This window comes from Pleurodeles waltl, chromosome 3_1, assembly GCF_031143425.1.
Source record: "Pleurodeles waltl isolate 20211129_DDA chromosome 3_1, aPleWal1.hap1.20221129, whole genome shotgun sequence".
Lineage (NCBI taxonomy): Eukaryota > Metazoa > Chordata > Amphibia > Caudata > Salamandridae > Pleurodeles > Pleurodeles waltl.
The window spans coordinates 718,988,720-719,011,813 of NC_090440.1; positions in this window are offsets into that span (position 1 = coordinate 718,988,720).

Here is a 23,094-nt window from a genome sequence, read left to right on the forward strand (position 1 = left end):
ATGTGGAGTTCTGGAAGGGTCTCTTACAGCAAGGACAGTTGAAGAGAGAAGCGTTGGTTGATGTTTTGTATTATTGTCATTGCCCCATTATACCTGGAAATAAATCTCCTTACTTTCGCCAGTGCCTCTACATTATTACTCGCTGTAAGACACGTATATGATACAAAGTGGACCCAGGACCTGGAAGATAAATGCCACTAGTGGAGGTTAGCACCTAATGTGGCATCCAGTACAGTGGCAGTGCAAACATGGCTTCAGGCCTAGGATTGTAGCAGTGCAAAAATTGTAGTTCAACCTGTCAAAATAAACATTTTTGACAGGTAAAAGCCTCTCTTTTAAATATTAATAAACCACCCCCTATGTAGACCCTTTAACCCAGAAGGCTGGGTGCATGGTATTTAAAAGTAGGGCATGTAGAAATGTAATATTCACATGTCATTACAGTGTGCAAGCAAGCCCTGCAGTGGCATGTTTGAGACAGGTTGAAAGGCTACTTCTGTGGGTGGCGCAATCTACGCTGCAGGCTCATTAGTAGCATTTAATTTACAGGCCACCTTACAAGGGACTTACAGGTAAATTAACTGTGCCACTTAGGTGTAAGCCAATCATATCAAGTTTAGAAGGGAGAGCACAGGCACTTTAGTACTGGTCAGCAGTGATAAAGTAACCAGAATCATAGAGTCAACAGAAGTAAAAAAAACAGGGGGAGGAAGGCAAAGAGTTTGGGGATCCTGAAAAAAAGGCCAGGTCCAACAGTGGGTACCTCCCCACCTCAAAGGAAAATCACAACCCTTGATAAGGTGAACTCTCAATGTTAGTAAATTAATCTGAGCTCAATCCCTTTCCTAACCATGGCACAGAACAGATGGGTTTAATTAGCTTGTGGCAATGGGTAATAAAGTTCAAATCCAATACAATAGATATCTTAAACCAAATTAGAGAAATAGAGATAAAATTAATAAACAAAATGACACCCAAATGGCAACATCTAAATAGGGGAACTGGAAAAATGTATTTTTATTTTTTTAAGTGCAAATTGCGGCAAAAAGTTCAAAGCACTAATGATAGTCATTATTCACAGTAGACCGGGACCTAGGCATAATTTTAGGCTGAATGCAATGGAGAACATGTCAAATACACTAACCAGGTTTATTCTGGTCAGAAATATTAACTTCTGACTCAGGGCGTTACTTAGATGTTGGCAGTAATGAGTCTGCTGTCACTTTTTTGATGGAAATCCCGTACCCCAGCTTGGATGTCTGCCCGCCCGATTTAGATGTTGATGGCCCCATAGACGATAACCTGCCTGAGTCCCGCTGACTCCGCCAAGGATTCCCATCCGCCACCATAGCGCCATAGGAAATAGGTAGCTGGAATCTCGCCGCCAACTAATTTGCTTCCGTGCAGATTTGGATGCGCATTACTGCAAAGCTATTTGTGGCAGTCCGACCTCCAGTTCTGACTTGGCAGACTTGGGGTGGGGGTGAAAACTCACCTTTTCTCCTGATTCCACTTCTGTTTCCAGCTGGACATGACTGGACAACACACTCTGTTGCTGCTTCCACTGGACCACGAAAATAACACAACTTCCCTTCGCTGGACACGAAGGTTGGGAGCCCACATTGGCTGCGTATGTTGGGGGTCACTGCACATGAGATCGGGACTACTGCAGACATATATATGTTACAGTAATGTTTTCAGTTTCTTTTTTTATTACTGTGACATGTATATATTGGGGACACAAGTGGGTCAAACACGAATGGGAACAGACTAGTACAAAACACATATTGCCCACATACACAATTGTCATTTTTTTTTATGTGTGTTATCATTTATTGTACAGATCATAAAATCCAATACAAATGATCAAGACAAAAGGAAAAAGGAAATATGAAATAAAAAACAAACAATCAAAAACAAATGCCCTCAAGAACTGAGTTCAAACTAAAAGCACACCATAAATTGCGCATGTAACATAATAAAAACATTATGAAACAATACAGTACAATACTGGCCACCTGACCCAAAGCCCCAATAAACACAGGCTGATACACATGGGCACAGCCCTAAAGTGCATGGTGCATAAAATAATGATTTCACTGAACATCATCAAATACCGATAAAATTCCTCATCCTAACCAATAACTGCCAAATGGCAAGAGCATGGAAAAATATCCAACTAAGTGTGTTCATTGCTCGCAGTGCCATTAAATTTAGATCGTGCAAATTTAATAAATTTGGTCAGTAACACATTTAACATTGGATTGCCTGGGTCCAGAGACTGAATAATTGCTTGTCGGCAAGAGCAGATTCCTAATTCATTCCAATTGCTCCGGAGCAAAAGTCTATGTTCCTTTGATAATGCTGGACATAGGCAGACCACATGATCAATGGTTTCCTCCGCATCGCTACAGCCTCTGCATATCACACTGTCCCCAGGGGATAGCTGCCATTGAGGCAAATGTTTTTAAAAAAACCAATCATCCATCCTTAGGGCCAAAAAGACCTTTTTCAACCAAAACCCATATGAGCAAGAGAAGAAACTGAAGGACATACCTGGTTTAAAAGAGACAATTACTGTCCAGGCATGCTTCCGATGGGCAAGAAGAGAACAGTCTGAGTGATAAGAGCACAATTTAATAAGCCTTTTAATCTCTGATTTAAACAAGGTATAGGGGGGATTGCTTTCACAGAGATCGCCGGCATCCAATCACCGTTTACAGTCAACCAAAAATTGGGAGTAAGTGCACTTCGATTTCGGCTCAGTAATTTCTTGCCACAGGACTGCCTCCAGATGGCCAACTGAGGCCTGACGCAGTTTATGACACAACTTCAGGAAAGCACCAGCATCAACTGCCACCAGATCCGGAAGCCCAAACTCCAACCGTACCAGCGCCGGTGAAGCCAGGTGCGGAACTCGAAAAACTCTTTTATAGATTTTATTAACCAACCTATTTATTAGGCAGGAGCCTTTGCCCAACAGAATTTCTTGACCATAGACCAGCGTGGGGGTAATCTTTGCTTTCATGACTTTCATTAAGGGAATGAGGGTCGGCCCCTTTAACACTTTTGCTAATTTGGAAAGGCCACCTGCAAAGCCACAGCTTTAAGTTCAATTGCCTTCTTGTGATTAAAAAAGCTGCCCCTCGAATCAAAATGTACCCCTAAATATTTGTAGGACTGGTCAGAAACAAGTTTGCTGTTCTTATAATACCAGCTAAAGCCCAAATGTTTTTTCCTCCCAAAGGGAACCACTTTTGTTTTACACAGTTAACTTCTAATTGGTTAGCAAAAGTATACGTTGCAAGTTGAGTAAGCAACTGTTGAAGGCCGATCTTAGTACAACTGAACAAAGCAAGATCGTCGGCATAAAGCAAGTGACTAAGCCTAAGGCCACCGATCTTAGGGGGATGAGAATTGACGGCGTCAAGAGATGTTGACATATCAGCAATAAACAAATTGAAAAGAAAAGGAGCGAGTACACAGCCCTGTTTCACACCACGACTGGTCGAAATTTTCTTAGAAGGGGAAACCCCATCGCCAAGCTTAATACGGACCCAGGTGTTAGTGTGGAGTTCTATAATAGCACCCAAAAGTACTGGAGGGATGCCCCAGCTTTGTAATTTGACCCATAGAGCACTCCGGGGGATCTGATCAAAAGCTGCCTTGAAGTCCACAAAACACCAATTCAGCGTCAAGCCTGATGAAACCGCCCTATCAATCAAAATAGAAAGGGCTAATAAATTGGTTGAGGTACCTGAGCCAGCTGAGAACCCCGTTTGAACTATGGGGATTAAGGCCTTCAATTCAGCCCAAGCTCGAAGATCCTGCAACAAAAGGCTGGAATAAAACTAAGCCTCATTGTCCAGCAGGGCTATCATCCTAAAATTAGCAGGATCAGACCTTGAACCATTTTTATATAAAGGGTGGAGGATGGCACCACACCAGGACTCAGATATTGTTGAGGTTAGGAAACAGTGTTCGAACAAATATGCGAAATGATTAGCCCAAAAGAGAGGATCCGGTTTAAATAATGCCTGTGGAAGACCACTGGGACCGGGGGCTCAAAATTGCTTAGCCCTCGAGATGATGTGGGGAAGGCGTGATTGGAAGGACTTTCTTACTCCCTGCATGGAAATTAGAGACCCTATAGATGAAGAACATGTTTTAAACAAAGCAGGAGTAGATCTATGGGCCCCCTCATCCAATGGTTCCCCATCCTGCTCACTATAAGAAAATGGTTGGTCAAATAAGACGCCCATGCTCCTTCTGAAATGTCAACAACGCCTGTGTCCCATTGATTACTGGTTAGATTATTAATAAGGGACCAAAATGTTGTGGAGTTTGAATCTTTGCTTGCGCTTAGAAGTTTAGCCCAAAACTGACTGAGATAGGTCTGATGGTCGTCATAAACAGCCTTCCTATAATCTTTCCTTAATTGATTATATTCAATGAATAAACGCTCTGAATTGGGACTTTTCCTGATTGCCCTTGCTAGCCTATTCCGTGCTCTCTTTAAATTCTTAGTTTCCCTGTAGACAACAAAGGACTGGGATGGAGCACAATTGCGCATGGATTGGGGAAACTTTAACAATAGGAGACAAGAAAGTTTAACCCATGACTCAATAGGGAACACACAACCCAAACTCTCAGAGTTAAAAAAATTAATGCATTCAGTCAATATTGTGCCACCAATAGAAGCATTCCATTTTATGCGCTTTAGTGATTCGAAACAAACGCCACCACCCACAACCAGCATGACATCATGAACAGGAAATCTTGATTTGATAAATACAATTTGTGGACAATGGTCGCTCTCACTCCGAGGGAAAATCTGAAACTTTTCAATGAGAGGAAACAGTTCAATATTACAGATGGTATAATCTAAATAGGAGCAAGTTCGACCATCGGACCTTGTCCACCGTGGGGGGGGCATCATCACATAAGTGACCATTCAAAACTTTAAAGCACATACTCTTAAGATGCATGACTAAGTACTCTCCCAAAGGGCAGTGCAGACAACCTTGGGGCCTTAATTGTTCAGGAATTAACTGGCGGTTAAAACAGTCTGGACCCTCAAAAGCCTCCATTGTATCCTGAAACAGGTTTGTGTTAAAATCACCAGTTATAAAATAACTAGCACATGGGTAAATCCCAACTAGACTGGCTACAATCTGCATCAATCGCAACAACCTACCCCTTTTTTCCTTGGTTCCAGGGGCAAAGTAAACATTAATTATTATAATGGACTGCTGCGCATGCCCATTCCTTATAACAATTCCCTGGATCCAATTATCCTCCCAAGCCAGAGGTAGTCTACTCCCGTCTAATTTAACGGTCACATAAATGGCCAGGCCACCCTTGGCACGGCCATTCTTGCTTGTTATGTGAGCAGATTTCCATATTTCTAAATACCCTGGCAGTGGACAACTATGCTCAGCCCAGGTTTCCTGAAGGGCAATTACATCATGACTGTTAAAAAATGTTAAAAGGTCGGCTGAAGCAAACTTACGTGCAACCCCATTAATGTTCCATAAACATAGGGACAGATGTCCAGAAGTTGGAACAAAACCGCCCACCAATAGTGGTCAATGCAAAAGAGTGGAAGGCAGCCAATCCCAGTTAGAAGACCCCTTAAAACCAGAGTCAGTAGGGAGAATGCCATTAAAAGTAGAGGAGCCACCTAGGGCACTTTTCAAGATTGAAAATGGTTTCAAAACTGTAGGAGCCGTCAAACATCGAGATTCTGATAATAACGCCGGGTATTCAGACTCCTTAAAGGGAGTTATTATAATACCCCATGAGCAAAATAAATCTCTCCTATGGAGAATAGACTGAGCTATTGTAGCAGAAATTAGTGTAACCAGAGTAGAGTCACTTGAGTAAGGCCCCTAGAGTCTAAAAATTAAATGGACACAATGTCCTTAGAACCAATATGGTTAAGATCCTAAATGGCATTAAGAAGTCTTAAAATATTCCCCCTATTCAATATATCATGGGGACCCCTGGAGCGATATTCTGGAGTAAATACAAGTTTTGGAGTTAAACGATCCACTGGGGTCATGGAGGGGTACATGGAAACTGGAGGCTGTAACAGTTCATCTGCATTTAATAAACCTGTAAAGACCCCCGGGACCTGATTTTCAGCAGAAGCGGTCCGAGGGCTTCATGGCAGGATTGCAGAAGAACTGCTTCTATTAACAGGCGGCAAAAAAGAGTTAGAAGAACCAAGGTCCAGAGCATCGCCGTTCATATTCCCATGGGGGATTTTGAGGACAAACAGTGTGGTAGCAGGGCAAGCAGAACCTCCGCTACCCCAATGTGGGGCTGCCGAAACCAACGCACTGCCAGGATTGCCTTTCTCACACAAAATCAAGTAATCCTTAAGGGGAGAGTCAGTCTCCTGTACAGTTGTTCCCACCAAGGGGGCGTTAATAGGCACAGGCCGGAGAGAATTAGTGGGTAAAGCTTCCCCAGGTGCACCTTGAAACTGCAAAGGGAGCTGCACCTCAGGATGCGCCGACAATCGGACGTCAATCGAGGGTCTTTTAGATAGTTGGCTCCGCTTGCTGTTCCGTTGTTTGCGGAGTCTTTTTTTTCCCTCTTGCTCAACGGAGGTTGAGCCACAGGGTCGACTCCTGAGGACATTGGTTGAACTAAAACAGGTTGCACAAGGGTGCAAGATGGATGAGAAGAAGCAGGCACCACGAGCTCAGGTGCGGAGGATGGAGGAGACGTAGAGGTGCCCTTGGCCTCGGTGACCAGCTCCAGAGCTCCGGTGACAGCTGACCGGGGAGAGCTGATCGAATTTACACTCATGACTGGACAAAGTTTGTCTAATATTTTCGGTTCGGTGGACCCCCGAACCAAATCAATAGGATTCGACAGGAGTGCCGATGGCACATGCGGTGAAGATAGTCTTTTAATTTCACATACAACTGAACTTAAAAAGGTAGGGAGAGATGACAAACTTTCAACGATTGGGGAACAGCAACACGTCGGTTCAACATAATTGGCACTTGTCTGTGCTCTGGAAATAAGCTGATTGAGGTTGTCAATTTTTTTATCAATACCAGCTACATAAGAAGCCAATGTGTTCAGCAGATCAACTTGGACGTCCAGTTTATCAGAATGGTAATTCAAAGCCAGCACAGTCGAATTAAGGGTTTGCAGAAGCTGAGGCCAGGCAGAACTGGTTTCCGTGAGCGTAGGGGAGGCCACATGATTAGATTCCTTGACAACACCACTCAAGGAATCAGATAAAAGGCACAAGAGATCAAGGAGAGATTGATCGTTGAGTTCGTCTTTGATGAAATCGGTTTGGGAACTGTGAGCGGCCCCACTTGAGGACCTTAATGGTAATATTGGAGGGATACTGCCTGATGAATTCTGGATCCATTGGGCTGCCGGGTGGCTGGATAGCAAGAAGATGTCCTGATCCTGCAGGGAATCGTGGCAATCTGCAGTCTGCCCATCCGGCCCAGCCAGCTGGTGAAAAGTTGCTGGAGAGGCCACTAAGAAGGATGCCCCCTCCCCTGGATTTAAGGAATGATCCCTGGAGATAATAGTTGGAAGGGGTTCGTGTTTTAACAAAGTTGCAGCCCGCTGGTCCACAGGGAGTGGTGGATGACACACTTCACTCTGAGGTGCTAACTGAGTGAAGACAGCTGAAGTGGGCGAAGCAGGACAGTAAACTTGTGCCACAGTTGTAGAATATCCGTGAGCAGTAGGTAAAGGATCAATGACTGCAAGCTCCGTAAAAGTGCTCTGGCCTAGCTCCGACTTGATCTCCCCTCCATTGACCAAGACTTCCAATTTAGTTTTTTTCTTAAAATACAACAGTAGAGAGGATTTGCGAAGATCCAGGGAGCGTGGATGAGGCGTAAGAGCAACAGAAGGATAAGTCTTGGAAATCTCAGAGTTGGATAAATCAGCAGCCAATGAAAGGGGTGCAGCAAAAGTTGCAGAGGCTGATGCTAATGGTGAGGGCGGAGTGACGTTGCCCGCATTGACTGCGCGACTGCAGTTCTTGCGGTTTTGAGGGGGCTTTTGAGGGGTTAAGTACTCCTTCCTTATTTTGCCAGACCTCATAGTACAACAAGATCCTAGCCCCTACCTTGAAGCAAGGTAGCCTTGGCAGCAGCAGCGTCTAGTGTCTCCAACAACCACACGGTAACCCAGATACCGCCTCCTGAGTGACAGTCTCCACTCTCTGCAGGCAGACTTCAGCAGAGTCAATGTGAACTTCAGCCCCAAAAAAAAAAAGAAAAAATGGCGTCCTCTGGGCGTCTGGTGGATCAGGCTCCACGAGTGCCAATGGTGCCAAGAGATCACTCCGGCCCTCGAGATCCCAGTGGCGGTGGCAGGAAGCCACCCAGAGCCAACTAGAAGGGCAAACAGCTGCGTGAAATGCCACGTCCTGGGGCAGCCTTTCTTCCGAGATCCGAGCGCCGGGCGGAACAGAGAGGCAGCGAGTGAAGGAGTCTGGAGCGGGGGAGGCAGCAGGTCTGAAGCAACGGCGCACTAGAGGGCTCTGTGACAACAACGACAACGATGGCAGCTGAGAACGGCCGGTGGTGAGTGTGCCTTCCTTGCCTCCTTTGCCGAACGCTTTTGCTTGTAAGAGTTCACGTCAAAGTATGATATCTCACTTTTGGATATCACCTCGCGCAGAGCAGCCGAGCACGAACACTCTTAGCCCCGCGGCACTCTTGTCTCCTCAGTTCACACGTCTCTGGGATCCTCGCGCCGCAGTTACTGCTCTTCTTCCCCCTAGTCAAATTGCACTTTCCAGGTCAGGAATATGGCAGCCACACACTGGACGGCTGCAGCTTCCCCCGGGAGAGGGTGAATCCTGTGGCAAGCGTGATCTAGCAAATGTGATTCCGATGGCACCTACCCGGCGGGATGGCCTGGAGCGGCATGCAAAATTGCCCTCCGTTCTCCTATTTTCTGGATGACTCTGGCCCTCAGGGCATGCTTCCCTAACGCGCCTGCCGGATTAAGAGTTTCATGCTGGGAGGCAGCCGTGTGGGAACTACAGCAGGGCAGACTGATTGATCAAGGACCCGTAGCAGTAGAGGCAATGTCAGCCGATGCCTTGAGCCCCGGTGAAGAGAGTCCAGTCCCGCACTGCCACCCCACTGCTGAAGGGGACGGAGAGTCGCTGCCTCGCGCCTCGCGCTCTGCTCGCCCTTGCACTGCTGACAGACGTCCCAGCTGCTGGCGGCGCCCTCTCTGTCTCTCTCTCTCTGCACTGCAACACCTAACAATTGTCATTTTGGAGTCAGTATTCTCTGGCAAGTGAATGCTGGTACCACAATGACTGTACAATCACACCTGTCAACTGTGTGTATGTGTGCACATCGCAAGTGGACCTGTACCATGTTGTGCTTCAAATCATGTGTTAGAGTCAGTATGTGCATGTGTGTGGGATGAGGTTGACTCGTTGAGGGAGAGGGAGCTGGAGTGGGTGATGTGGTTGTGTCAGTATGTGTGCCACTTGAATATTGCTTTGATGCTGTTGTGTACTTTCTGTATGTTGTGTATGTTGTGTTGTGTGTTGTGTTGCTGCATGCGCCATTCAGGTGGTTGTTGTTGTGTGGCAGTCGTTGTCATGATGTGTGTAGGTGTGATATTGCATGAGTGTGTTTGTGTAAATGAGTGTGTAGTTGTGTTGGTTGTTGTGATTGTGCTGTGTGTGGGTGCAGCATCAACAGTGTGTGTATGTTGTGTTATGGGTGCACATCAATGTGTCTTTGTGGAAGGTACGTGTTGTCTCGTGGTCTGTATCAATGAATAATAATGTGTAGGTGGTGTGTTGTGCCCTGTGTGATGCAGGGGGACACATATGGCAAAGGTGCAGTGTGTGTGTGTGTGTTTTTATGTGACTTACCTTTATTCCACAACCACTGCCATTGTCGGATGTCCATTGGGTCCCACAATGTCCTCCCTCCATCAGAAAACTGGCACCAGTACACCGCCTGCAGGACTGTAACATCTAAATACGGTGGGCAGAACACCGTTGACGGGCTTCTCAGGTCCACCACCGCAGTGGTTTGGCATTTACACCACCAAAATCTAAGTCAGACCCTTAGTTCTTTAAGTTCCAATCCACAACAAGAGGATGCTTCTAAAGCAACCCAGTTCCTCAAGTGAGGCACTTAGAGACTTATTGGGTGTCAGACAGAGACCAACTACAGAGTCCAGCCCAGGTCCAGTTGTCAGTGGTCAGCTGGGAAGTTGCAGAAAATGCATCTAGTAGCTTGTTGCATCTTTGTAGCTTGAACAGGAGGTGAGAATTAGGACCCTTACAGTCCACTTATTTGCCCTGGGTACCAAAGGGAGCAGGTTCAGTCCTTCAGGGTTCATTTCAGGTAACAGACAGCAGGCCGAGTCCTCTTTTGTACTTCCTTAGGTCCAATAGCATTCTGAAGTGGTGGTCTGAAGGTACCACATTTATATGTGACCTTAGTGAGTAGGTGAGTATGACTCTGGACACACTCCAACCAATGGGGTAACATTCCAGGGTCCAACCCTATGCACATTGCCCATTTTCAAGATGGTGAAAGTCTTCAGTCATGTTAAACCTCGGCTGTCAGTGCTGCGTCTGTGTGTGGGGAGTGTACTATTGTAATCCAATTGCCCTCCCCATCTAACACTAAAATCCAATTTGAAGCAGCCACTGTATCCATAATAAACTCAGAGACAGAAGTCTGGTAGGTCAAAAGCAGGGTCCTTCAGCAACCAGACAGAGGATACACACAGATTGCGTTGGCTTCTTGTTCTCTCCCTTTAAAACAGTGGTCTCCAAACTTTTTAATGCTGCGCCCCCCCCAGTTGAACAAAAAAAATCATTGGGGCCCCCTCAGAATTGTTTACAAATATTTTATAAAGATGGCAATGTTTAAATATGCCTAGACGTATTTAAACATTGCAGTTAAGTACTGTTACCTTTTTTAAAGTGCAATAGCATGTTTCTGCTTAAAACAAAACACTGTTATCTGTGTAATGCTTCTTTTGGTAAGAGTCTGGCGCCCCCCCCCCGGATCACTTGAGCCCCCCCCCCAGGGGGTCCACCCCCAGTTTGAAGACCCCGGCTTTAAAATGTTGCATGTGGATCAGCAGACCTATCGAGCAGGATTTGACGCTGTGCTGTCCAAAGGAGACTCACAACCATACTCTATATATTCTGCCAAGCTCAGAGGAGTCATCTCTGTCAGAGAGGTCAGCCTATTGTTTGCTTCTGGGAGGCCTTTCATACAGATTGCATTGGCTACCTGTTCTCTCCCTTTAAAATGCTGCATGTGGATCAGCAGACCTATCAAGCAGGATTTGACGCTCTGCTGTCCAAAGGAGACTCACAACCACATCCTACATATTCTGCCGAGCTCAGAGGAGTCATCTCTGTCCAGAGAAGTCAGCCTATTGTTTGCTTCTGGGAGGCCTTTCATACCTATTCAAGCCTAATCACTGTCTGGGAGTGGGCTGAGAGCTATGTAAATTAGCCTTCGGACATTTCTAACCTGTAGGGCAGTGGTTCCCATCTTGTGGACTGGGGACCCCTGGGGGACCGGGAAGCCTCCTCAGGGGGTCCCTTACTGCTTAGAAAATTAAATAATATTAACAGATTAAGACCCATATTTATACTTTTTTAGCGCCACACTTGCGTCATTTTTGGACGCAAAAGCAGCGCAAACGTACAAAATACAATTGTATTTTGAAAGTTTGCGCTGCTTTTGCATCAAAAAGCGGCGCAAATGCGACACTAAAAAAGTATAAATATGGGCCTAAGTCCCCAGCTTTCAGGAATGACTCAGTGGGGGGTCCCTGGATTCCAATAATGATTCATGGGGGTCCCCAGGTTCCAGTAATGATAAAGTGGGGGTCCACAGAAGTCAAAAGGTACTGTAAAGGGTAATTTTCTAAAAGCTACTTTTCCTTAATATTTATTACCAATTCGATGTCACCATTGAATTGAACATTTAATAAATATTAGAATTAGTTTAGTAATAATTTTTCTAGCTAGTCCCATTCTTGAAATAAAGTGTTTGGATTTTCATAGACATTCAATCAACAAGGAAACCTCCACTCAAGATTGGCACACCGCCTTAGAACACCACCATACAAGAAAAAGCCTATAAGTGGTACATCCTTCTCCATTCAAGCAGCCAAACTATGGATTTCATTACCCACAAACATAAGATCCACAGTTAACTATCTTGTCTTCAGAAGACTACACAAGAGTTGGCTCTTTCCTTCATAACCACCATATTCAAACAGCTATGGACTGCATATGCCTGTGTTGATAAATATTTTTAATCTGATTATGTGTATATTCTAGATATGTATGGTTCTTTAGGAAATATGTATTGCTACTATGTCATAACAATAAATCACACATATACTCTTTAAACCTGTTTAACTAATGTATATTTACTCATGGTTTAAATATGTATATGTATGTGTGTAATGACAAGTTGGAGACCACTGTTTACCGCAAACCAACTGCATGCAATTCTATATTGCATGGTAACAGTGGACATCCTAAAGCATTAAAATGGAGTATACCGTATAGTCAATTTCTGTGGGTTCGTAGGATATTTTCAGATGATGTGGGATTTAAAACTGAAATTATGATTATGACTCAAAGATTTTTGAACAGAGGTTACCCTCTAAAAATTCTGATTGATGCACAGAACAGAGTGATGAGCAAAACTAGAGAAGAATTGCTTTTTAATAACTCATTCAGTGAGGACAATTCCAATGAAAATAGATCTCCACCGCAATTATTTTTTGAGTTCAATCAACAACATATGGAACTTAAAAATATTATACAAAGAAACTGGCATGTTTTGCAACAAGATCCCCATATCAAAGATACTATTGGGCAACATCCTCAAATCACTTATCGGAAGGCATATTCACTAGGAGACCATTTGACCAGGAGCCTTTTTTCTACAAAAGAAACCTCGTCATGGTTAACCAAAAAAAGCTTAGGTTTTCGGAAATGTGGTCGATGTAAAGCATGCAAATATGCATTGAATACACAGAATTATAGTACATTTGATGGTAAAAACTGTGAGATCACTGATCGGATAACTTGTGACACTGAGTATGTTGTATATGTTATTGAATGTGGCTGCCAGAAGAAATACATAGGCAACACCATTCATAAACTTAAGATTAGATTCTTACAACGTTTCAGAGCGATTAAAAATCATGATAGATCTTATCCTTTAGCTAAACATTTTTGGGATATACATGCAGGAGACTATAGTACTTTGACATTTTATGGAATTAAATCTATCAAATTGAGTCCGAGGAGAGGTGATAGAACATTAGAATTGAGACAGATGGAATCCAAGATTATATTATTGCTGGGATCAGAGAATCCATGGGGTCATAATTTGGATGCAGAACTATATGTTCATTTATGAACTTCTCTAGGATGTAATTGATCACAGATGCGAATTTAACCTTTGCTCATTTAAAGTCTTATCATTTATTTATTTTCCAAATCATGAATCTAAATAATGTTTGTATGTGTGCCACACGGAAACATAATATCCCATTGATTAATAATTGATAACATGTGGATTCTTGTATATATAGAAGCTGGAAATGTGATTGTTCGGTGTATATATATATATATATATATATATATATATATATATTTATATATTTTTTTTTCTTCTACACACTGTTTTGTGATTTTAATATGTTTAGATGGGTTAGCACTTTTGCACTAGGCACTTGGCTGATTTTGCACATCTTTGATAACATAGTAGTTTAGTCGCACATGCTATTGAACACATCTGTGTAATTATGGTTCTATACAGTGATGCCTTTAAGGACAAATATGTATTTTTATGACTAATGTTGGACACATTGTTGTCGTCAGTCATATTGACCTTTTGCAATATTTTTTCTTTATCTCTTGAATACACATTCCGTTGCCATGATAATGCAAATTAATAGTATTATCATAATTTATTCGATGGCAAGTGTGCAATATTTTATACGTTCAAAGATGGCCGCCATGTGACTTTGCACCAGTGTATCACTGAAATAAATTAGGGGTTAATTGTGTATTTGTAGGTGTGTTCAAGATGGCTGTTAATTTCTAGTAGAAGGCGGTAGCCGAAACGAGCAGACATTTGGTGAAGACAGCGTTGTTTTAATTATTATTGACAAATAAAAGCGGATTAACTTTATTTCAAGAAAACTGCATTCTTCTGGCTTCTTGGATACATGATTGACTTGGCGCAGCCGTTCGGTGAGCAGCTTCTCACCGTTTGTGGATAAATATATATATACATATACATGTATATGTGTGTGTATTCATGTATTCATGTATGTATGTGTGTGTTTGTATAATTATATAATTATATATATATATATATATATATATATATATATATATATATATATATATATTTATATCACATCTTACAAATCTTGAAAGTCTGTGTTTATACAATACTACTTTTCTTCTCATATTATACCCATGAATATATTCCTTGAACATATATTCCCTTACTATGAATTTACATATCTATTTATTACTCTAGTCCTACTGTACTAGAGAAAAATAAAATTAAAATAAAATATATACAAAAAATTCAAATTATAAATAAGTAAATTATTTTTTTATTAATAATAATGAATAAATAAATTAAATAAAAAACAATGATCAGAAAATGTGTGTATATATATATATGTGTGTGTGTGTGTGTGTGTGTGTATCTATATATATATATATATATATATATATATATATATATATATATATATATATATATATATATATATAATTATAAATAAAAAATATTATATTTTTACTCTCTTTTAAGCTTTACTTTGCCAACCCATCACCATATGTCATGTCTCTATCAATCTATCCTCCATCCCCACTCTGACTCATCCCAAACCCATTCTACTACTTTCGTCTCCTAAATAACCCTGCCTAAGCTTTTCCCTTCTCTTCCACATGTACCTCACCCAAACCCCAGTTTACCACTACGATCTCCCTAACAATCCTACTAAATTCTCCCTCATTTATCTCACCTTTGACTCATCCAAAACCCCTCCTGCTACTATGATCTCCCTAACCCTTTCCACAGACTCTTCCCTCCTCCATCCCCCCTTTACTCATCCCAAGCCTCATCCTATTACTAGTAACTCCCAATTAACACTTCTGGATTTTTCCCTCCTCTGCCTCTCCATTACTCCAGTCAATCCAACTAACAAACTCACATATCCGCGGCTCAAATTAACTCATAATAATACTAAAACTGTACTCATATTTCCCTATACTAATCCACCACTAATTCCTTTTGGGTTCCGGAGTAGTGTGCTACTCGGCAAAAACACTTCGACGCCTTGTCAGGGGTAGTAAGCACTATATAAATACTATTACAATACAATACAGTAGGTACTCTGTTGTTTACATAGGACAGCTAAGCCTTCCACAGTGGAAAATAAGCTTTGGGACCTACGCCCTGTCAATACTTCATGTCTGTCAATGGGCATGAGGGGTAAGACAGGATTAACCACAGTGCTGGGTTCCTCTTCGTTTGTTTATCCTGGTATGGACAGCCAGAGGCTGAGACAGCAAGGAGAGAATCAAACAGTTGAAGTAAGAAGCAAACCATTTTATCTAGAGATCTGCCAGACTTCTGTTTCCGAAATTAAAAATAAAGTTCTGATTCGGGTGATTGACCAGGCTAACCACTGCTCGTGAGACTGAAATTGAGAGCCATGTTCCACTTCTATCTAAGAATTGTACCAAAACGTCATCTCTTTAAATATATCTATGAGGAATACTTGATTTACTCTTTGAAAACCGTACTTTTTAAATGTTAGAGCAAAACTTAAATGTTACAGCAAAACTTATTCCCCCTTTGTGTTTATTTGCTGCCACCTTACGTCAATTGAAAGCTCCATCATCATGTATTTTGTTGGAAGATAAACTGGATTCACACTTAGTAAAAATATTACTGCTAAATATTGTTTCAAAAGTCCATGTAAAATAATATTTTATTGTGGTTTATACATAATGCTTCTTCCAAGAATTAATAAAATCTTAAATTGGATACAAACCTCTGTGCAGTCTGAAAAGAAAATCGCACTTGTTTCAATGTCACAAATAATTGAATGAGGTCTAATATGCCATTGCTGATAGTAATTTTACGATTTCCAAACATAAAGTATAATAGCATAGGACTGTGTAGCATCTTAGAGCAATATCTGCATCACTTAAATTGTGTTTAGCTCCATGGCAGGTATTAGTGCTTATTTATATATTATTTGGTATGTATTGCCTCATTTACTTATTTGCAGTGTAAAGAAACAAGGTGATGGACATGAATAGGGTCTTTATATATGTTATTTTAACAGATTTTAGCATTGTACTGTATCAATCAATCAATCAATCAATAATTTATAAAGCGCGCTATGTACCCGTTAGGGTTTTGAGGCGCTGGGGGGGGTGGGGTGCTGCTATCGTTCGAAGAGCCATGTCTTGAGGAGTCTCCTGAAGGTGAGGAGGTCCTGGGTCTGGCGCAGTGAGGTCGGGAGTGAGCAGGTTTTGGCGGCGAGGTAGGAGAAGGATCTGCCGCCAGAGGTCTTGCGCTGGATTCGGGGGACGATGGCGAGGGCAAGGTTGGCAGAGCGTAGTTTGTTGTGAGGGAACGTAGAAGTTGAGTTTGGTGTTCAGGTAGGCGGGTCCGGTGTCATGTAGAGCCTTGTGTGCGTGGGTGAGGAGTTTAAAGGTGATCCTCTTGTCCACGGGGAGCCAGTGGAGGTCCTTCAGGTGAGGGGAGATGTGACATCGGCGGGGTATGTCGAGGATCAGTCGGGCGGATGCGTTCTGGATGCGTTGGAGTCGTTTGATGTCTTTTGTTGGGATGCCTGTGTAGAGTGCGTTGCCGTAGTCGAGTCTGCTACTGACGAGGGCTTGGGTCACTGTCTTTCTGGTTCCTGTTGGAATCCACTTGAAGATCCTGCGGAGCATTCGGAGGGTGTTAAAACGGGAGGATGAGACTGCGTTGACCTGTTTGGACATGGTGAGAGTGGGGTCGAGGATGAAGCCGGGATTTCGTGCGTGGCTGGCTGGGGTGGGTGGGGGGCCCAGGGCGGTGGGCCACCACGAGTCGTTCCAGGCCGAGGGGGTGCGCCCGAGGATGAGGACTTCTGTCTTGTCGGAGTTGAGTTTCAGGCGGCTGTTGTTCATCCACTCAGCGATGGATTTCAGTCCCTCGTGGAGGTTGGCTTTGGCGGTGAGAGGATCTTTGGTCAGGGAGAGGACGAGTTGGGTGTCGTCGGCGTAGGTGAGGATGTTGAGGTTGTGCTGGCGGGCCAGTTGTGCGAGGGGGGCCATGTAGACGTTGAACAGCGTTGGGCTTAGTGAGGAGCCTTGGGGGTGCGCCGCAGATGAGGTTGGTGGCATTGGAGCGGAAAGGTGAGAGTCGGACCCTCTGGGTTCTGCCGGAGAGAAAGGAGGAGATCCATTTGAGGGCCTTTTCTTGGATGCCGGCTTCGTGTAAGCAGGTTAGTAGGGTGCGGTGGCAGACTGTATCGAAGGCGGCTGATAGGTCTAGGAGGATCAGGGCTGAGGTTTCGCCGTTGTCCATTTGTAGTCTGATGTCATCTGTGGCAGCGAGGAGTGCAGTCTCTGTGCTGTGGTTTCGCCTGAAGCCAGATTGGGAGGGGTCAAGGATGGAGTTGTCTTCTAGATAGTGGGCGAGCTGTGCGTTGACGATCTTCTCGATGACTTTCGCTGGGAAAGGGATGAGGGAGATCGGTCGGAAGTTTTTGAGATCGTTGAGGTCAGCCTTAGGTTTCTTGAGGAGGGGTTGGATTTCTGCGTGCTTCCAGCTGTCCGGGAAGGTAGCGGTGTTGAAGGAAAGGTTGATGATCTTTCGGAGTGCGGGGGCGATGGTGGCGTCGGCTTTGTTGAACACGTGATGTGGGCAGGGGTCGGAGGGAGATCCTGAGTGGATGGAGTTCATGGTCTTTAGGGTTTCGGCGTCGTCTAAACCCATTAGTATGGCATTGCTGTGGTGTCAGGTTCTGGTACCTTCCCCTACAGCTCTCAAAAATCCCATAAACATATATGTTTGAGGTACCTAGTGCTTAATATGAATCAGTGGTTTCCGGTGTGGGGCTCCTGCACTTTTATTTGAGGGCTGGCACTTATTTTTCTGCCTCAAGCATTTACTGCGAGCAAAAGACACATATGGGAAAGACGGAGGAAGAGAAAAATCGAAAAGCATCACAAAGGAAGAAAGCAGAACACTGCAAGAGTGAGCTGAAGGGGTATGGAGTGGCTGTAAATGAATTAAAGAGGCCCAAGATAGCTTTACAATTACGCTGCCTCAATATTCCGTGTTCGAACATTCAATTGCAGCAGCCACGTGTTTTAAGGAGAGTTTAGGGCACCGGCGCGTTTTTATTCTCAAATTACGCACTAAATGTACCATGGTGTTGTTTTAGTGTGCACAATGTCCATTTACATTACTCTAGCTGTATTGTGCATTGGTTTACCATGTTGCGAGTTGTCTTTGGAAAGGTATATTGTCTTATAAAGAGTGTAATGTTGCTCAGAGCTAAGAGAGGTCCCATTACATACAGCGTCGGGACTGCTTTGGAAGCGTGTGCATTGTTATGAATGTTGGAAGCTGTGGTTGTTTGCTTCTATGGTTAGTACGTTGGTGAGCCTTGTGATAACCATCTCAGCTGGTTTCTCTGTGTGCTCAGTGTTCTGTTTAATGCTTCTGTTTGACGTGGTCTGCTACCTTGTGGAACTGTTGTGTGTACAGCGATAAGTGCCAGTTGCATCTGTACAACTCTGCATCCCTGAGTACGGCCTTGGGAAGTAGCCACAGTTGTGTGTTGCTTATAAACCTGTGCTTTCACGAGCTTGTTGGAACGGTATAGCAGGGTTGTGTCTAATGTGTTGTGTTGAGTCTTTGTTACTGCTAGGAGGGAGTGCTGCTGGGAGCACTGTAACAATATACACTATCTGCACTATGTTGGACGCGTTTTAGGACTCCTATCTAATATTTAATGTTGGATGCTGAGTAGAGGTGTAGAAATGCTTTGCCCACCTGCAAGAGTTACAGTTGGGCTCAACACCACCTTGTGTCTCCCATATCAGCACATTGTTTTACTGCCTAGTCGGAGAAGCACACTATTCCTCCTAACCAGGCAGGCAGAGTTAGAGTCTTGCTGACTGGTTCATCTCATCAGCCGTCTTCCATCTTCAGTATGCGCTTCCTATTGAATCAATTGACGCAGAGTATCTGGAGTCTCCCATTACCATCTTAGCTGCTCCATTTTAGTGCAAATGAGCATAAAGAGGATGATGGATCTCTCAGGCAGCTCCAGATCCCAAGCATAAGAGAGATAGCTGACTGCAATATCTATCTAAAATCCAGGCCTCTTCCAACTTCCTTGTGGTCTTTTCTATGCACAAGCCTCACATTAAGGCAGTTACAGAAACTATATAGGGAGAGGATGATGCTAAATGTTGTGGAAGGGGGTTGACTATGAGGGTGTGAAACCAGCTCCCAGTATGCATCATAAGAAACCTACCATGGGCAAACCTTGGCATGAGTAGGTGGGTGGGAAATGTACGGATAGAAGAGGTTTTAAGTGATGGTGCAGATGCCAGATTGGGCCCATTTTTTGTTGCTGTCCTCCCATTTTCTCCTGTCTGCTTTTGCTGGCTTTAGAACTTTGCACACTTTACCACTACTAAACAATAATAAAGCACACTGGTTTCACTCTCCCCTCTCGCTACAAAAACATGTGCTGTATATTGGAACTCCCAGTTTAGCCATTTAAAATTCCTAGTAACTCCATTGTAAATGGTGCTAAAAATCCACCCATGTCATGGAAGGGTAAATGTCATGTGTACAGCAGTGTGTGTTTACACTATCTACATAAATAAAAGAAGTATATATCTGCACAGAACACCAGTGTTCTCTGGCTTGGCCACAGTTTAAATCCCCAGCACTAAAACATGACAAGGAATCATGCCATTGTCATGTAAGAAAATCATTTTTGTATTTTCCCAAGTAACCCTTAAAGCGTAACTGTAAACCCAAAGGGGAGGGTGCTAATATATCAAAGTAGGGCACATTACTATTGAAGTTGGTGTGCGGTCAAAGTGAAATAAAACACAAATGCCATTTCCATGTGAACCCTTTGGTAGATTCTTCACTGAACAGGTTTGATATCTTTTTTTCCTATCACTGCCAGGGAAATACAAAAATGCTTCAAAGTTATTTGCCATTTGATTTTCAAAACCTGATTTAATGGTGAAATCAGATTTCTGATCATTTTGGCAGAAAATAAACTTTATAACAGTGTACCTTAGGTTGCCTGAGGCAAAACTGGTCTAAAACCAGTTTTGCTATTCAGTGCCCCCTCCCATAGCTGAAATAAATACCCTTGGCTGGGAAAGTTAACAATTCTCGCTCAGAGATCAGTAACCTACCTCTGATCTCAAGAAGAAGAGATGGATTTTTAACTGCTGACCATTTAGCACAGATTGGGTATCTTGGCAGAATGGCAGTCTTAATGCTACTTGTTTTGACTTGGAAGTATCATGGAAAGGTTATCCTATTCATTTCCAAGACCCTTTGAGACATCCAGTCTCCAGTCGCAGTGGGGGAGGGAACCAGTTTGGTCCCTGTCAGGTGGGAGGAGAGCTCATCTGCACAGCAAGTGGCCAAGGTGGTAAAGACAGGTCAACCTGATGTGTCTGTCATATTGAAGCTGTGGCTCTTGGGTAATGAACAGTATGTCAAAGAACGAGTGTAGGGGAGTGATGGAATGTGAAACAAACAGGACTGAGTGGCAGGATTTCTCCAGTCTCTGCAAATGCACAAGATAAATCTGGCACCTCAGCGGCCACCTTATCAGAACTTTGCTGGGCCTGGGAAGACCACAACTGAAGAAGGAGGCCATACTGGAAGAAAAGGGCTCAAGGACTTTTTAATGTGCTGGAAGAAAAGGACTTAAAAACTCCTCGCTACTTCTGAAAGAAAGAATACGCTTGACTTCTGCTATGCCCAATGTTTGGAATTGTTCTCCAAGGGTCATATGGCTGACCACTTGTTTGGTTGCTCCATGGACAGAAAAAGCAGAAGGACTCCTGACTCCAAGAGGGCCCTGTAGACCACAGAAGACTGGATCTACGGCTTAGAAGCCTGCCTTGAGGAGCTTGGGTTGCAGGCTGACTAGAAAGAACTTTCTCAGCAGCTGAGTAAAAGTTGGACTTAGTCATCTTTTCCTTTTCCAGAGGACCGATACATGGTGCTGGGATTTGCCTTAGAAGGTCACACTTTAGGCAGGCAAGAAAACTAGGTTCATCCCATTTGGAGCTTTTTCTTGCACTGAAAACTGGTTAATTGCAAAGAAAACCCAACCTTGTGGAGCCCAACAGGAGATGGCTTTTAGCCTTGACTGACTGCAAGATGTTGTCCAAAGTTAAAATCTTGGACTGGGGATATGTGACAAATCTATCCAAACTGCAAAGTGACCTTGGCCACTACAAAATCCAGGTATGTCATGTTCTGAGCTTTTGGTAACAAAACTATTGATTTCAATGAGAGCTCAGAAATAACGTATCCTTCTTTGAGGAATTCTTCTCGGCCACTGCCTTGGACCCTGCCCCACTGGAAGATTTTGACATCCATTTCAGAAACTAACTCAGATGGTACAATATTTGACAAGATGATCCACTTGGTGAACCCAACCTAGGTTCCATCGCCGTCTCCCTAAAATCCCACCTCTGTCCTACTCAACTGTGAGCAGCAACTTGAATGGTGCTTTACTTTTTATTGCCATTTTAAAAAAAACATATCTCCAGTTTCTCTTTTACAATTTTGAAGATCTTGGTATCTTTTTACTCATTATTTTGTTGCAATTGTTTTCTAATTTGGGTTGGGAATTGTATTTTGTTGTTTTCTAACTGTTAAAATTGTTAGTACTGATTGAACTTAACTTGCATTTCTATGAGGAATTGCCTGCTCCGTGTGCCACATCTACCAGGGTTTGAACAAAGATTGTCTAGGTACTTTGGGCCTTAATACTGACTTGACGGAGGGGGTTCCTCCATCACAAATGTGATGGATGTGTTTCATATCACGTGTATTTTTATTTCTAGGAGAAGCTGAACTCACAATTAGTGAACATGGTGTGTCTTTGCTTACTTTCTCATGTGAAATGTTTTCCTTTACGAGATTACCTCAGAATGTTTTGATGAGTTGCAACAGTACACCTGCACAGTATAGGCTGGTCCAGTGTATCTTGTTTGCTGCAATAAATGTAAGTTTGAAGGACATCTAGAGATGCTTCATTGTGTAGGATCCTGAGAAACTGATGAGCCTAGATTGTATCTGTGCACCTTAACCTGATTGGAGTGATTTATGGAACCCATGTGTAGGTATAGCAAATGTTAAAATTCTGTATTTTAAGCTAGCATAGAGCAGACATTTTCCAGAAGATGGTTGTGTACCCTTTTGAAATAACCTAAAACACAGGTGGGAGCTTTCTTTGTGGGAGAAATAATTTATTTAACTTTTCACTTTGTGACAACTTATATTTTGTCCTTTTACTTAAATGACTTTTATTGGTTTGAACTTCCTATTGATTAATGCATGCATTTATTGATTACTGATTGACACTAATTTGATAATTTTCAATCTGCAAACCTTTTAACTTTCAATAAACATTTCTGATTTTAAAACCTAACAAATCTCTATCTTCGTTGTCGAGCTTACTGTGGTTCATGTTATTTAAATGTATTGATTTAATGACTTGCATCAGACCCGGATTTAGATTCAAAAGATAGAGCTTTGTGGGGTTAAATTTGCAAGAAGAAACGCACCAACACCTGAAAATGGAGAGGTCAGAAAAATGAGTTTCTTCAAAATGGACAGTTTGGATTAGTGTCTCCTTGAAAACAGACAAACTTAATAGTATATCCGTCTGAAAACGCGCGGCTCATAACATTACCCTGTAGAGGAGAGTCCATAATCGCAACGCGGACAGGGTAAAGAGTACAGCTCTCTGATAGCC